The sequence below is a fragment of the Pleurodeles waltl genome, chromosome 2_1 (genome assembly GCF_031143425.1).
Source record: "Pleurodeles waltl isolate 20211129_DDA chromosome 2_1, aPleWal1.hap1.20221129, whole genome shotgun sequence".
Classification (NCBI taxonomy): Eukaryota; Metazoa; Chordata; class Amphibia; order Caudata; family Salamandridae; genus Pleurodeles; species Pleurodeles waltl.
Window position 1 is genome coordinate 444,730,146 of NC_090438.1, and position 18,373 is coordinate 444,748,518.

Here is an 18,373-nt window from a genome sequence, read left to right on the forward strand (position 1 = left end):
ATAGGCCAGCTTTTACAATGACACTAGAGACCCCAGCAGAGAACCCATGAATACACTAACTACACTAGGGTCTCTAAAGCTACATGACCTACCACACTTTAGGGATTTATAGGTAAGTTGTCTGAGCCAATTATAATTATATATGATTTGCATATGCCATTTTACACAGAGCAATGACTCTGGATTAGGTTAGCACAATCAGAGTCATTAACCACCAGCATCAGTTAAAATGTTTGGGGGTGATCAAGGCTAAAAAGGATTTTTAAAACAGGATGTCTCATGTATAAAGCACCCCCTGCGTTTTGCTGATATCAAGGCCATAGCCTAATACTGGTCATTGGTAAGAATGATAAAAAAGCTGGGAAACACTTTCCGGAAAAAACCCTTACTATGATGGCAAAATGCACCACATTGTATATTCTGCTCACAATTTTTTTTTCTGACTGATTAGGTTTTCAAAAACCCGAGCGCAGGGCCCACAATAGGTCTGAAGGTACTGCAGAAGGAGCAAAGACTATAGCATGTCAAGGTAATAACACAAATGATTGTAACCATGTTTCTTTGTAGGTAAAGGTAATGGCAATCAGTAACTTCCTCTCTCTGAAGCAAAAGGAGTGGGATGTCCCTCAATATGATTTAAGGATAATCAGAAATGACTATCACTATTGGGGGAAGTAGGAGTGATATGTTTCCAGGTCCTGAATGGTAAATCTCTGCTCTTTCCAAATTACAAGAATGGGGCATATTTAAGGAAACTGGTGCTCTACCTAGTGTAGCGCCACTTTCTTTGTGATCCTTAGCACCCCCCTATCGCCACCATGTGTGCGCCGTATCGCACATACGGTGCACCATGTGGACCGCCTCTTCCTTTTCTTCACTATTTTTATAAGAGCTTCACATTTAATTTTTCACATTCCACTTATAATCCACTTACAGTATATTGTGTTCTCTGCTCTAAACATAGGACGTATCATGGCCCGCTGACCTGCCACTTGCTGGACGACCTCTTGACTCACGGAGGACATACTCATTCTAACTCTCAATACCTTTTTTTTTTCTACCAACACATCGGGTTTCCTAGTCCTGTGTGACTAGATAACAGGTACTTGTAAGGATGGAAATATGTATTTTTATATTCATGCTCTATGAATATTATGACTACTTAGATTTATCCAGTATTTCCCACCATAATTCATTACATCTTTTCTTCCGCTCTTTTACTTTTTTCCTTCTTTTTTATTCATTTCCAGAATATTACACCACTATCTAGATGGACATGGTAGATGCTCATCCAATATCTAGGTAGGTCTTACAATGTCGGGTGATTCACTTACTCACTGACCGTCTCCTTTGACTCTCCATGGTTCTTGCATCTCTAAATATCGGACTATATATGCACTATACCTTTCTCACATGGTTGGGTAACCTATACCCTATATCTGGATAAGGTTTGGAACAGTTACCCTAGAAACCTCACAAATTCCTTAACTATGGGTGTTTCTTCTTCTTCATGCCCGAATCACTGAGGTTATGTCTGTCTCTCCTCACTTATAATTTATCCATATCACTGTTGCCTGTATGGTACATACTATATTTGATGTTTACGATTTTGTATGAATAGGTTTGACACCTATATATTGTTTATGTACAATATAACTTTCTACAGCCTTGAGAAAGTCACTGTGTGATGAAACACCTGTTGGCTGTGTCTTACCGAACTAAATATATAATCTTTTGGAACATCAAGAAGACTACTGTAATATATACTTTGGACCTTCTACACCGACTCTTACTGTCACACTATATACTATTGACATTTATGAGTGCTGTGGTCTCAGTTGTACTTATGCATATTGTGTATATAGTTCTCTTTATACTCAATACTTTTTGCCCTTCGGTAGTAGGGCAAATTGGCCACTTGTGCACCAAACATGAGGTAAACTACTCACAAAACACACTTATTGGACTATACTAGGAGGTGCAGTATTATTGCCATTACTACCTGTTGAGACTGATACAGTACACTATGGTGCAGAATAGGGGGAAATAGCATAATTTTTATTGTCGCTATTGATATACTCTGCAGGACTAGTGCCAAAATATTGTTGCTACTCCTGCAGAGTACATAGGGGCCCAATATAAATAATGGAAAACCCATTTTGCCGTAAAAAATAACGCAAGGAAATCTGGTAGATTTCCTTGTGCCATTTTTTCAGCCCCCTAACAAGGGAAAGCCCTGTTTGCATACATTATGCATGGCGCAGGCATAATGTAGCGCAAAGAGTTACAAAGTGGCGCAATGCATACATTGCCAACTTTGTAAAAATGGCGTAAGGATTAGGGCCTTGTTGGACCACATTAAAGTAAAAATAAATGATGCTAATGTGGCGCAAGGTGGCGTTAGGGGCTTATAAATATGCCTCAATGTTTCTTAGGCCACATGGACAAAAAGTCATACTCTGAAGTAAAACATTGTTAGACCTGTAATATAATTGTAAAGAATATGAAATATAACATCACAATATTCAAAAGTGTATCCTCAACAGTTATATAGAAGCATATTATAACAACCTCAGCTGTCCCCTGCTCAACAGCTCCTGTTTCTCCAACTCTCAGCTTGGACTAAAATAAAACATCCTAAGCTGTTCAAGTTATGTTTTAAGTTCCAATAATGTCCCAGATTATTTACTAAAGTCATCATAAAAGATTCCAGCAGTCCATTTTGCATTGCAAACAGATGTCATCAATGCTGTAAATTCATACACAGATGATCCTTTCACAATTGCCCATAAAACCATCAGTCTAAGTGTCTCCTGTAAACTCACTTCAAACTCAGTGTTGGTGAATCTCAGTGGTAGCTGCTCCCTTCAGCACGTGGGGCGGGAGGCACATAATTACTTTGAACCCCTTAAAATTAAAAACAAACTTACCATTCTTGAAGATCCTCTGCAGCACATGTTCAGCTGTAAACACACACAAAGTTCACCCTCCCTCGCACTTCTTGCTGGAAAAAAGCATCAAGCCAATCCAAGTACTGCTCTCTTGCTGCTTACAGTGCTAAACAGCATAACAGCAGTGCTAGGATTGACTGGAGAAGACAAATACAGCACTCCATCGATCACCTACCACACTGAGCTTCTGCTTCTCAGCTGCCTTTCAGCGGTTGACTACTGAATTGCGCATGTCAAGCTGGCCACAATGAAAACAGTGGCCAATCTGGCATGCGCAGTTCAGTTAACTCAGCCTCAATTGCGGCTGTGACACCGGGAGAGGGAGCTCCATCATGGCCCGCCACCTAAAATGGTCAGAGCGGAAAGCGTGAGAGGGAAAATGGGTACTGCATCTGTGTGTAGTGGGTGGCACTGGGGAGATCAGGGGGGTCAAAGCCCCTGGGCACCTTTGGACAAACACCCCTGGAATCTTCATTTTCAGATACAGCAAAGTTTGCATGATCACTGTGTTTAATCAAGCAACTCCTAAACACTTGTCCTTCTTCTTGTCACTTCTTTGCCCCAGATAGGGAACCTGCAAATGGGACCATACCTAATGGTGTTATTTCATAACAGTGAGGTGCTTGAGGATAAGGAACAGGAAAATCTGAACCTGACCAATGCGACAGCATTAATCTATAATCCGGCTCATGGACCCGCAATCGCTCCAGAAATAGGCCTCCAAACCTCCTTCCTTTCAGAGGGAGTGATGCACTCCTTCTTAACGCAGGCTGTAGTTAATCATTCTGTGAAAACACCTAGATTTGTATAATTTGTGAAATTATGGTGGATTTGTGTTATAAATAAATGCAGGCTTCCAGGAATAGTAAGTAGTCGGTTACTTTAAAATCATACAGTCACTCTTTAGTTGAAGAACGTGGAATCCTGATGTCCAGGTTGTTAGCGCACTGGCTAAATTCTATGGGTCTTAAAATGTTAAATAACGCTGTATGAAGCGATATGTAAGAGAACAAGCAGCTGTTGTGGTTTTATTTTACCAGAAAGGTAAAAAAACTCTTAAACAAAAATTGTCACTTTCTAGTTGTGTTTCCACCCACTCACAATTCAAAATAGATTGCTAAAACAAAAGAACTTCAGTAGTTTCAATTTGTTATTGACACAACTTAGCTATATATATTACATAGGCCATCATTATGACACTGGCGGTGAGTGATAAAGTGGTGGTAATACCGCCAACAGGCTGGCGGTAAGTCCCGCAAAATAAGGACCATGTGATGACTCCCATAGACAGCAAATGTACCACACCAACCTCCAGGGCGGAAACAACATTCACCACGGCGGTAGCCAACAACAGCCAGGCAAAAGACAAAGTACCGCCCACCATATTAAGACACTACAATCTGCCACCTTTTCCAGGGTGGTACCCGCGCCATCAAAAGCCTGGCAGGAACACATCACAGAAGAGAAAGGACTCACCATCGGAGACACAGAAAAGAACAACGCCGCCATGGAACCCAAACTGCAAGTTTTCCGGATGATCTTCTACGTTATGCTCCACCTGGAACACCAACGCAGATGAAGACAACAACAGTGAGTACAGCTGCCTAGCACACAAGGAAGGAGGGGAGGAAAACGTGAGTGACACACACACGCACGACACACCTTCGACACACAACCAGTTGCACATGAAAAACAATTTGTCCCCGAAAAACGGCAGAATAATGCAAGGACAACAGGAATGGACAAAAGTGATTGTAATCAGATCAAATTCAAAATCAACAATTCAATTTGTCAATGAAACAAATATGTACACATGTACACAAAGGGACACTGCCCAGTCCAATGTTCAAAGGGCCCACATGGCCAAAGGGCACAGTCTAAGGCCAAACTTGAATCCTGACCACATCTAGATAGTACACTGCAGGGGCATCAGTTTGCAAACAGGCAGGCATCTCTGGGGGGGGGCACCTCAGCCGGATGCGGGAACAAGCCCACTGGTTGGTGGCTCCATGCCAATTGCTCTGTCCTGGGAGTGCAAGGCCATGGTCTCTCAGGTGGGTGACTTGCCCACTGGTTCTGGAGGTGGCTCCATGTCCATTGCTCTGTCCTGGGGAGTGCAATGCCACTCTCTTGCCAGTGGGTGACTTGCCCACTGGTTCTGGAGGGGGCAACATTCCCATTGCTCTGTCCTGGGGAGTGCAAGGTCACAGTCTCTGCAGTGGGTGACTTGCCCACTTGTTCTGGAGGGGTTCCATGCCCATTTCCCTGTCCTGGAGAGTTCAAGGCCACAGTCTCAGGAGTGGGTGACTTGCCAACTGGTTCTGGAGGGGGCTCCATGCCCAATGCTCTGTCCTGGGGAGTGCAAGGCCACAGTCTTTCAGGTGGGTGACTTGCCCACTGCTTCCTGAGGGGGAAACTCGCACAGCAGCCCCTGGAGTGTGGCCCACCTGGTGTCCGCTGGCGGTGACGGCTGCAGTGTGGTAGTGGATGGAGGAGTCTCCTGGGCAGCCTCGGAACTGTCTGATGGCTGCCCGCATTGTGGTGGTGGATGGAGGAGCCTCCTGAGCAGCCTCTGCACTGTCTGATGGCTGCATTGTGGTGGTGGATGGAGGAGCCTCCTGGGCAGCCTCTACACTTTCTGATGGCTGCAATTCATCAGCTGGCGGTGGGGGCCCTGTGACAGCTGGTGGTGGTGGAGGTGTCACCCTGATGGCCTCCTCTAAAGTACAGGGCTTTATCTCCTCCAGTACATGGGGTGTGGATCCCTTACCCTTCCTGGCAGGGGTGGATGGGCACTTCCCCTTCTTTCCTGGTGGTGCAGACTCCTTCCCCTTCTTTTCTGGTGATGCAGGCTCCTTCTCCTTCTTTCCTGGTGGTGCAGGCTTCTTCCCCTTCTTTTCTGGAGGTGCAGGCTCCTTCCCCTTCTTTTCTGGTGGTGCAGGCTCCTTCCCCTTCTTTCCTGGTGGTGCAGGCTCCTTCCCTCTTCTTGCCTGGTGGTGTTGGATCCGTCTCCTTATTCGATGCAGGAATGATATCCTTACCACACCGAGTAGGTGGTGCTACCACTGTCCAGTGGACTGTGTGGCTGAGGTGCTGGGCTATGTCCTTGGAACCTTGCTGATATTGGCAGGACGGGGGAAGGGGTAGGGAAGAGGTCAATTTGGGAAAGGAAACGCTTTTTAGGGATGTTGGGGTGGTAGGATGGAGTAGTAATGGGAGTAGAGGTTGAGGGTGTGGTTGTTGGAGGTGTATGTCTGCTGGACTTGGGTGAAGGTGCATGGGCTGTATGCTGATGGGAGGTGGATGGTTGTTGGGCGTGTGAGTGCTTGTGTTTGTGTCTTTTAGGAGGGGGGACAGACAGGGTGGGAGAGGACAGAGGGGACACATGCATGGCTGTTGTAGAGGTGTCTGCCAGTGAGGTGTGTGTCCTCCTTGGTGTTGTGATGCTGGTAGTGGATGTTGATGTAGTACATGCAGGTGTGAGTGTGGACCTGACTGGGAGGGAGGTGGAAGAGGAGGAGGAGGAGGAGGGGGAGACAGTGGAGGCAGCGGATGTTGTGTCTGCAACTGTATATTGTTTGCGTGAGTGCTTGTGTGATGAAGTGTGGTGCTTGTATTTGCCTGTGACACTCGGGTGTTGTCTTGTGTGCATGCTCGTCTGTATGTGTGCTTGGGATGGGTAGGGGTTGAGAAGAATGGGACTGGGAAGTGGGAGTTGGAGGGGGTGGTAGAAACAGGGACAATGGCTGCCATCAGAGAGGAGGCCAGAGCCTGAATCGATCTCTATTGGCTTGCCAATCCACTTGGGATGCCCTCCAGGAATGCATTGCATTGCTGCATCTGGGATGCCAGCCCCTGGAAGGCATTCACAGTCATTGACTGCCCTACAGAAATGGATCTCATGAGGTCAAAAGCCTCCTCACTCAGGGCAGCAGGGCTCAGTGGGGCAGGGCCTGAGGTGCCTGGGGAGAAGGAGATGTCCACCCTCCTGGGTGCACAGGCATGGGTAACTCGGTGAGGGGCTGCTGGGAGGGCAGTGCTGGTACAGAAATGGCGGCTGTACCTGCAGCTGGGGCGGTCACAAAGGTGTCCGTCACCACCAGGGAGCAATAGGCAATACAGACAGAAGAACACCATTAAACAAACATTCCAGCCTATCACACAAATGGCCCACCATACCTGTTTCCATCACCATTGGCACACATATAGCCCAGCATACAACATGTACACCGCCAACAGACAATCCCCACATCCACCATTACACAATGCTTGCACACACATCTCCATGCATCCTTGCCACATGCATCCTGTCCAAGTGTACTCACCTGTTGGTCTGGAGGCCCATACATCTGTCCGTACTGGGGTAGGACCCCATAAACCAGCTGTTCCAACTCCTCCAAAGTGAAGGCTGGGGCCCTTTCCCTGGTCACACGGGCCATGGTAGGTTCCAGACACAGGTAACAGCAGCACACGCAGTGTTGGTCTTCTTCTTCTGTTGATGGTCAGGAAACATGTGAGGATTGAGTTAGAAAATGGTGGTCATGTCTGCGGCGGACACTGGAGGACAGGCATATTATACTCACCTATAGACTGGAAAGGGCCACAATCACAGAGCTGTGTGCCCAGTTGGAGCCTGACCTGATCTCATGTATCCATCATCTGACTGGGATCCCCCCTCTTGTGCAAGTGCTATCAGTGCTCCATTTCCTGGTGACAAGTTCTTTCCAAGTGACAGTGGGCTTGGCAGAAGGAATGTCACTGCCAATGTTCTCAATCGTGCTGGCAAGAGTTTTGACTGCCTTGGTAAAACACATGTGCAGTTACATAGCCTTCTCCCAGGTGGAAGATTTGGCCACTGCGAAGGGCGGATTCTATTCAATGAGACAAATCCCCAATATTATCGGGGCAATTGACGGAACAAATATTGTGTTTGTCACCCCCGCCAGAATGAACAGGTGTACAGGAATCGTAAGAGTGTCCACTCCATGAATGTGCAAATGGTGTACCTGGCGCACCAGTACATCACCCACGTCAATGCTAAGTGTTCCAAAGGTGATGATGGGCCAACTACAGAGGCACAGAGTTTGGCTAATAGGTGAGCCATGGTCCCCACCCACTGTATGTTAGTGTATGCCTTCAGGTGTCATCCCCAAATCACTGTCACCTATGGATTATCATTTTACAGATGTTAGTGTAATGACAACTGTGTACTGATGTGCTGACTACAGCCAGCTACAGGTCATTATTTCTATGCTCTCACAATGTATAGTTCATTTGCAACAGATGTAACTGTTTCCATAAATACACTGTTTCAACACATGACATACAAGTGTTTGAATTGTGCTCAAGGGTGTTTATTTTAGTTCTAAGAAATTGAGGGGAAAGTGCAATGGAATGGGGTGATGATGGAGGAAAGTCCAGGGTATTGTTCCAGTCTGTTTGTAGCACAGGTACAGTGTCCAAGTGGCCATAGGAAAGGGAGCTATGGCAGTTCAAAGTAGACAAGGTGACTGAGTGGGACACAAGGGGGACAATCAGGAGAGTCTCATTTCCTGGCAGTGGTCTTGGCAAGTGTCTCTGGCTTCTGTCTGGGTTGCAGGAAACGTTTGTGAGGTGGTTCACCTTCTGCAGGGGGAGGGGTGCTGGTGGCTTGCGGGTCCTGTGGTGGGGCCTTCTGCCCACTACCGGCAGTGGAGGTGGAGGGCTGGCCAATGGACTGGCTAGTAGTAGGCGCCCGCTGGTGTGCTGTTGCCTCCCTCATGATGTTGGCCATGTTTGCCAGCACTCCTGCTAAGGAGATCAGGGTTGTATTAATGGCCTGCCAGTCCTCCCTTTTTCCCCTATACTGTCCCTCCTGCAGCTGCCTGTTCTCCTGCTCGTTGTCAAGGATCTGGCCCATCATATCGTGGGAATGTTGGTTGGCTCCCAGGATCTCGGAGAGTGCTTCCTGGAGAGTCGGTTCCCTGGTCCTTTCCGGTGCACAGCAGTCCTCCCCATGTCCCTATTGGCCTGTGCCTCTGTCCCTTCAACGGTGTGCTCACTGCCACTGACCCAGGTCCCTGATTGTCTTGGGGGTAAGGTGTGCCCTGGGGTTCCTGTACACACTGCTGATTGACGTGTCCTGGGGACAGAGGTGTGGGAACGCTGGGTGTGTGCTGTGGTGTTGGATCCTGATGGGGGAGTCTCTGTGGTGGTCTGTGAGTGGGCTTGGGTGACAGGCTGTCCAGTGGTCCCTGATGGGCCAGGAAGGTCATCCAGATCCCGAAGTCCAGAGTTACTGTCATCACTGGGGGCATCTTCTGTTGGGGGACTGGATAGTCATGGCACCTCCTCTCCACTGACATTGGCTGGGGTACCTGTGGAGATTTAATTGATGTATTATGCTTCATGTATGAGACATTTGTACATCCCTGGCTTCCCCTCTATCATTGGTGTTACCCTGCCACCTTTTGCTTGTGTATGGTGATGTATTGAGGGAATGTTAGTTTCCCTTTGCTGTGCATGTTTTAGTGATGAGTGATGAGTGATGAGTGTCCATGCAGAGCTGGGAGGGCATTGGTATTGCAAGCAGGGTTAGTTATATGTGTAGGTGCTGTGCGTGAGATGGAGTGGAGTGATGGGAGTGAGGGTGAGGGAGTGTGATGGCATGCAGGTGTGGGGGTGATAAGTAGTAAATGTAGACTTACCAGTGTCCAGTCCTCTGGCTACTCAAGCGAGTCCCTCAGGATGCAGTAATGCCTCTACATGCTCCTCCCATGCTGTGAGCTGTGGGGGAGGAGTTGGGGATCCAACGCCAGTCCTCTGTATGGAGAGCTGGTACCTTACTGCAACATCCCCCGTAGGTCTTTCTACCTCTTGCTGATGTTGTCCCTTATTCTTGGGTGCTGCCCCACGGCGTTCACCCTGTCCACGATTCTCTGCCATAGCTCCATCTTCCTTGCATAGATATCTGCTGTACATGTGCTCCAAACAGCTGTAACTCTACCCTGACAATTTCCTCCACCATGACCCTTAACTCCTCCTCAGTGAAACAGGGGTGCCTTTGTGGTGCCTTGGATGTTGTGTAGTATATGTTGGTGAGAGTGTATTGAGTAATGTGGTGGGTTGTGTGATGTAGAGTATGTGAGGGATGTATGGGAGCAAATGGTGTGTATGTCCAGTTGTCTCTGGGCTGTTCCTGTTAATTTCCTGGCAGTAATTGTTGTTCGGAAAGAGTTGTGGGTAATGTGGGTGTGTGTTTTATAGTTATGTGGGTGTGTGGGTGTCGTGTGTGTATGAGTTTTTGGTGTGTGTTTTACGTATTGGCCAATGTAGTGTTGTTTTTTATGTTGGTGTCCATTCTGAGCGTGGTGGTTTGTACCGCCAATGGTTTACCGCTGTTGAATTTCCACCGTAGTGATTTGTGGGTCGTAATGTGGTGGGCATTATTCTGTTGGCTTAACGGTATGGGTGTTGGGTCCGTCACTTTTGCACTGACCTTTAGTCTGGCACATAAACAGTTTTTTTGTGTCAATGAAATGGAAAACTGACAACTGCTATATTAACTTTATAAATAGAGAAGGAGGACAAATGCAGACACTAGAGGCCAGATTTATACTTTTTGATGCAAAACTGTGCTAACGCAGTTTTGCGCCAAAATGTTTTGCGCTGTCTCGCACGATTTCTTAACACCATCAATGCATTATATTTATACTATGATGCTGGGTCGTGCTAAGAATAGGTTAGAGTCATTTTTCCTGACGATAACTATTGTGCCTTGTCATAAGGCAAATGACTTTAACGCAGGAAAAATTACTCTAATCCGGTTTACGACATGTAAACACATTACAAAACGGAAATGCAACATTTTTGCCCGCAATAGTGTCAAAAAGCGATGAAAACAGAGCACACAGTGCAAAGGAGAGTCAAGATGGATCCGCAAAGCCAGGAGAGACCCGAGGGAGACCACAGTCAACCTGGGAGCAGCCAGAAGGACACAAACAAGACCCAGGGGAGACACAAGGAGAAGAGGAAGTGTTGCTTTAGCGCAGAGGAGCATGAAATACTGGTGAGAGAGGTGACAGAGCACCAGCATCAACTCTTGATCACCTCTAATTTGCCAATTGGAAGGAGGGAGGCAATTTGGCAGCAGATTGTGGACAAGATTAACAGTGTGGCAGAGGTCAGGAGAACTGTCACTGAGTGCAAGAAATGCTGGCATGACTGCAAGCGGAGGTCAAAGGGGAAAATGGCAAGGAACAGAAAGGCAGCACTGCAGACTGGAGGTGGGAGTCCAGCACCACAAGAGAACTTGGACAAGATGGAGGAGATGGTTGCAGCCGTCATCCCGGAGGAAATCATCACTGGTATCGCAGGACAGGACAGCACAGACTACCAGGAAACAACACATATGGGGGACCAAAATGCCAAAATGTCAAGTGCAAAAAGGGGGAGGCACATACCCACTACACAATGCATGTCATCCTTGCAAAGCATGCAGTGGAAAGGGCAAATAGGCAGGGCATGGGACTCCCTGCACTGTCCACGCCAGGTGCATGAGCTGTGCAGGGGCATCCAGGAGCACAGCATAACACAACACCAACAACCTTTGCATGGGGATACACCGCTATGCCAAGGCTGGTAGAGATGCTGAAGCAAACAAGGAGGGTAGGGTAGAACGTGAAACTGGTCTGGTGTCACAGGACAGCTGGTATTGTGAGAATGTAAACTAGAGGACAATGCCCAGTCTCGGGCCATTGGCTCATGCAGCATTTCCCATTGACAACATTTGCCACAACTACCTGTGCTGTTTGCACTGGTCAATTAGGAAATGGCAGGTAGGTGCCCATGGAACAAACACACTTGAAATGAGGGTTCAGTATGACTACGTGATCAATCCCCATAAATTCCTATCTAAGTGCAACTTCTGTCAACTGGTCATGTCCATATACTCAATAACCATCAGGCACTGTCTCATACATAATGATGTACACAGCAGTAATCTCATACCCATGCTGGCCATCCCTGCGTTTACCCCTGTGCCTGTGTCACAATAGCTGCATTGCCACCATGCAAAATCTCAGGTATCATAGTGCAAAGACAACTGCATTGAGGAGAAGGACATATGTGTGTAGGAAGGCAAACATTCCAGCACAGTCACAAAAGGAAACAGAACTCTGCCAGGTCCATCAGTGCAATGCAATGTAGCACACATACGCAAACATCAAGAAGAGAAACTACCAATGGTAACACATGCATTGTCTCATGGAAATGCCATGCATGGTGTGGTGCTAGGTGTAAGTCAAATATGAAAGACTGGGACAGGGCCATACTGTCATGTGTGGTGCTGTGGCATCAGCACACCAACATTCATTGCAAGGCCTCACCATGCAAATGGAAGCAGAGGGAGGGTTGATGAGGAGAAGAAGGTGGAAATCCACAATTTGGACAGAACCCACACCTAGATGATGTGACGCAGACATTTGCCCAAACTGCCCTTCACTACATGTGTCATGCAGGTGGGGCATAGGGCTGAGAGACTGCAAACATTAATGACAGGAACAATGCATGGGAACCACGATGACAATGTACCACCAATAGGAAGTCGGTGACGTCACATTACAACTGGCACAACACAGACACACTAATTGTACAATATCTCATTGCAGAGGACGATGGCTCTCCTGTGGATCTCTATGTCCTGAACTACCCTGATGACCTGGATGGCCAGCTGACAACCATCAGCCAGGAAACCCTCCAAGATGTCCTGGGAACCCTCAGACACCACCTCCAGTCACAAGGAGGAGCATTCATGTAGCAGCTATCCCAGAGGACCCAACCACCACCCCAATAGTACGACCTGCCAGCTCACATAGCTGAGGACTCTGATGACACAGGGACCACCATTGAGAGGACAGTAGTGGGAGTACAGTGGGAGGTGCAGGTGGGGATGCAAACTATGGCAGTCATCCTTGAGGGGTTGTGCATTTGCATGATAACATCCGCTAAACAGACTGCAGTTAAACACGGCACACAATCCCCACTGTATGGAATCCAACAGTATGTGAGGGACTTAACCACTGCTATGAGGGAGTTGCCACAACACCTGCCCTTCCAATCTTGCTGCTGCATGCATGACAACAAGCAGGACTCCATGCACCGGGAACTGACCTCCCTCAGGGCAGAGATGGCTGCCTTCTACAGGGATGGTGCTGTCATACTCAACAATCACCAGCTCCTCCTGGCTGCAGTGATGCCGTATGTAGTTCCACAGATGGCAGCTGCTGGGAATTTGGTGTCTACTTCTCCAACCACTGAAGTGTGTGTGGCCCCCTCAAACCCACCACCACCACCATCAAGGGCAGAGGAGACAACACACACATCAGAGGATGAAGATGTGGAACACATCATCTTCACCCGTAAGAGTACCCGGTAGCACCAGCCCATGCCACATGGGCAGTGATTTCCCTTTGCCCTGTGCTTGACAACATGCCAGTATTGCTACAGTTAGTGACATGCACTCTTCATTGACACAATTATAACCTTTCCACTGTGGACTGCAATTGTCACTCAAAACTCCATTGGACTGCAATTGTCTCTCAAAACTCCATTGGCAATTCATGTTCCTCTGCACTGAATGACACTTCACCTCAACATGTCCAATGACTTGTCTCTCAACCTTGAACTTGTGTTATGTCACAATAGAATGGTTTACACTAATGGGGTCACAGACCAGGACTATGTAAATATTGCACAAGAGCACTTTAAAATAAACAGCACCTAAACAACCACTCTGTCTCTGTGTAATGTGAAGCATCTACTTTGCTGGAGATTTGTGATGCTTGTAACATGTCAATGGTCACAGAGTGTCAATACAAGAGTGCAGAAATAATGTGGGCAGATAGCTATGCACAAGGTATCTACATGATGAACGTCAATGCTGGCCACATCTCCGACAAGCAAGTCACTGTGTATTTGACATTTGCTTTAAAACATACATGCCTCACCCACTACATACAGCAGGAATGGCTGTGTAAGAGTGCTCGGCCAATAACATCAACTGGGAGTACAAGTAAAACACTTTGGTGTGAAATGTTTATACTTGAAATTGGCACTATTCAGTTTAGCAGTGTTGACATGAACTTCAGGCTGCAGGCAGATGTCCCACTGTTGTAATTTAGCAGCGATTAGATTAAGCATTAGCAGAAGACATCTTGTATTTAGCAACTATTGTGAACATTTCGCGGAATCCATTTTGTATTCATGGCAGCCATTTTCTCTGCCACATGCTGCCATGTGCTCGCCATGTGCTCTGTCCTACCTTCCTGTTAACTACTCTTGAAAATCGGTCTAGTGACAAGTTATATTTAGCATCTCCCACTTTGCACAAGCCCAGTAAGGTCTGCAGCTGTTAGTAATTAGTAACCGACAGTAATGTGTCTATTAGTCCTTGAAAACTGTTAGCCCCTCCTACCTGTCGACTGTGCATTTCCATGTGACCTTATATGTATATAAGTCTTGCTTCCATAATTGTACCACCTTCTTTTTAGCCCCTGCGTGGGTATAAAAGGACCATGCTCTCTTAGTTCAATGTGCTTCTTCAAACATTGCCTTCAGTGAATGGATAGAGGCATACCCCATAAAGGATAATACTGCCATTACCAGGTGCTTTTGAAATAATTTTGTTCTAGGTTTGGTGTTTGCAGACTTTTATGGAATTATAATGGACCTCATTTTGTTGGGGAAGTTATTAAATATCGCCCCCCAACTACAGAAGGTCATCAACATCTCCTTCGAAACAGCGACATTCCCTGAAAAATGGAAACACGCCGAAATCCGCGCCCTCCTCAAGAAGCCCAAAGCAGACCCCAACGACCTCAAGAACTCCCGACCCATCTCCCTGTTCCCCTACCCAGCAAAGGTGATTGAAAAAATTGTCAACACACAACTAACCAGCCACCTCGAAGACAACAGCATCCTAGACCCCTCCCAGTCCGGCTTCAGACGAAACTACAGCACCGAAACCGCCCTTCTCGCTGCCACAGAAGACATCAGATGCCAAATGGACAATGGCGAAACATCAGCCCTCATCCTCCTGGACCTATCTGCCGCCTTCGACACAGTCTGCCACCGCACCCTGGAATCACGCCTCCACAAAACCGGAATTCAAGGAAAAGCCCTCGACTGGATTGTCTCATTCATCTCTGGCAGAACCCAGAGAGTCCGCCTTCCCCCTTTCGCTCCAAAGCCACCAACATCATCTGCGGCGTCCCCCAGGGCTCATCCCTCAGCCCAACGCTGTTCAACATCTACATGGCCCCCCTCGCACAAGTGGCCCAACAACACAACCTCAACATTCTCACCTACGCCGACGACACCCAGCTCATCCTCTCACTCACCAAAGACCCGCGCACTGCCAAAACCAACCTCCACGAGGGAATGAAATCCATCGCCGAATGGATGAGAAACAGCCATATGAAACTGAACTCGGACAAGACGGAGGTCCTCATCCTCGGATCCACCCCCTCCGCCTGGGACGACTCCTTGTGGCCCACCGCACTAGGAACCCCACCGACACCGACCAACCACGCTCGCAACCTGGGCTTCATCCTCGACTCCTCCCTCACCTTGTCTAAACAGGTCAACGCAGTTTCCTCCTCCTGCTACAGCACACTCTGCATGCTCCGCAAAATCTACAAATGGATCCCGATAAAAACAAGAAGTACAGTGACACAGGCCCTCGTCAGCAGCAGGCTGGACTATGGCAACGCACTCTACACAGGCATCCCAGCAAAACACCTACTTCGCCTCCAACACATCCAAAACGCCTCCGCCCGACTGATCCTCAACGTACCCCGCCACAGCCCCATCTCCCACCACCTGAGAAAGCTTCACTGGCTCCCCGTGGACAAAAGGATCACTTCAAAGCTTCTTACCCACGCTCACAAAGCGCTCCACGACACTGGACCAGCCTACCTAAACAACAGACTCAGCTTCTACACCCCCACCCATCAGCTCCGCTCCTCTGGCCTCGTCGTCGTCCCCCCCATCCGAAGAAAGACCTCTGGCGGCAGATCCTTCTCATACCTCGCCGCCAAAACCGGGAATACCCTCCTCACCAACCTGCGACAGACTCAAGACCTACTCACCTTCAGAAGACTCCTCAAGACCTGGCTCTTCTACCAGTTCACCTGCTCTTCCCCCCCAGCGCCTTGACACCCTCACGGGTACGTAGTGCGCTTTATCTATCCATTGATTGATTGATTGATTATGGGCGTGGGGCGTGTAATTCGTGTGCGCATGAATGAATGTGAGTGTGCGTGTATGTTGTGATGTGTGTATGCATGTGTGCTTGTATATATGTTGGGCGTGGTGGTGTTTGTGTGCAATGGATGTATGTGTGTGTGGGTGAATGTGGATATGTCTGTGTGCGTAGGTGTGTGTATGTTGGGGGCGGAAGGAGGAGGGGGATGGTGGGGGAGGACTCTGGGGATAGGGAGGGGACTGATGCTTCACTGTGTTGTGAGTATGAGGGTTTGACCCAGTGCCAATGGTTCACACGCTGCTGCCTATTGCGCAGCACAAGACTCCCAAAGTAAGACTCTCTGCTTGTGAATGGGTAACCCTTGCACGGAACACAATGTCACCATCCAGCCTACTAAGATATCAAATCACATGCCAGCTTATCATATCTTGCAATGAGTGCAACACAAAAGAGTCACTCACACAACAGCCGAAATCACTACTCAGGACAGTATCACACCTACTAGATACGTTGGGTCCTGAACTCTTGCCAATTCCCCGATGGGCAGGGCCATCTGTAAGACATGGAAAGGAAATATATGTGAACAACATATCACAGTGTGGAACATTTTACATGAGTGAACTGGTGATCCTGAATGAAGACAGTACAACAGACATACCACTGCAAACTCACATTGACACTGACACACATCCGCACACATACACTGGGCCTAACAATCATGTGGTGCTAAACCCTATTACAACCATATGTGGCTAATCCATTTCAGATGACACTCTATGGCATGATTGTATTTGGGTGAACATTTCAATGGCACTTCCCTGGTGCACTGCAGTACAATTGACTCATGTGTTGTGGCTTGTGCACCAAGGGTCACAGATTTACTGTGTGATGGACATGTGGCTCAATTTTCAGTCTGCAATTATCATGCTTTCAGTGGTCCATGACATTTGTGGCACAGTTTTATGTGGGTAACAAATGCCCCATTGGCAGTGTCCCCTAAGCCGGGTATGCCCCCTTTGCCAACATAATGGCAGGGATCATGTGCGTGTAATGATGACAATGTAGTGCTAAACATAGATTGCCCACTTTACTGTCCAGATCCAGTGAAATGTGGTATGCTGATAGTGTCTCACCTGATCATCATTGACAGAATACATGGGCACAGGTGTTGCCATAGCACCTGAAATGTGTGACTAAGGGCCACATGTACGAAGATCAAGTTTTGTGAGTGTAAAATTGTGAGACTTTTGTAATCTGATGTACAACGCTATCAATGACACTGTTTGCAATTCACAAATTGGGTATCAAATGACCTACCTCATGAACATTTGTGAGGTAGGTCTCATTTTGCAAACCCATTGGGATTGGCGGTACTCACAGGGATGGTGGCCTGCTGGGCTCAGCAGGCCACCATGTCTGTGACTGCTTTTAAATAATGCTGTATTTTCTTTTTTTTAATGCAGCCTTATTTCTTTAAGGGTAAACAGAATGTATATCAAAAACTAATATTATAACTTTTATTTTCGTTTTTTTAAAGCAGACAGTGGTCCATAGGACCATCGCCTGCTCTGAAACAATGGTTTTGCATGCATTCACAAAGGGGGAGGGGTGCCATGGGGACCCATTCCCTTTTGCGAATGGGTTAGCACCAGCTTAAAACTGGAAGAACTGCAATTGTTTTGTGATGGAATTCTCGGTCACAAAACAATCATACATCGGATTGCGACTTGCAAATAGGAAGGGAACGCCCGTTCCTAAATGCCACTAGTAAACCAGTTTTGTGACTCAGCAATGTGATTGCAGGATGGAAAAATTGGGTATGTGCACAGGAAAAAAAACAATTCTTGACGCAAATGCACCAATTCAGAAAACTAGGCCGTTTGCGACAATAAAAAAGAGCTTTGTACATGTGGCCCTAAGTGATAGTCGTTCATGACTCAACAAACCTCAGGCTTGTCTTGTTAACATGTATAGATATGTGGACTCCATGTCAGTACTGGGATACTAACACTTTGTTCTGCTTGCATCCAACCTGGCCACATACATTGCATGCAGCACATCAACACATCTGTTACTATCACTCAGTAGCATTCTACTGTACACATTTGTCAATTTGATACTCACCAACAGTGTACTTCATTGGGGGGTGCCTGTTCGGAACATAAATGTATGTTTCAGA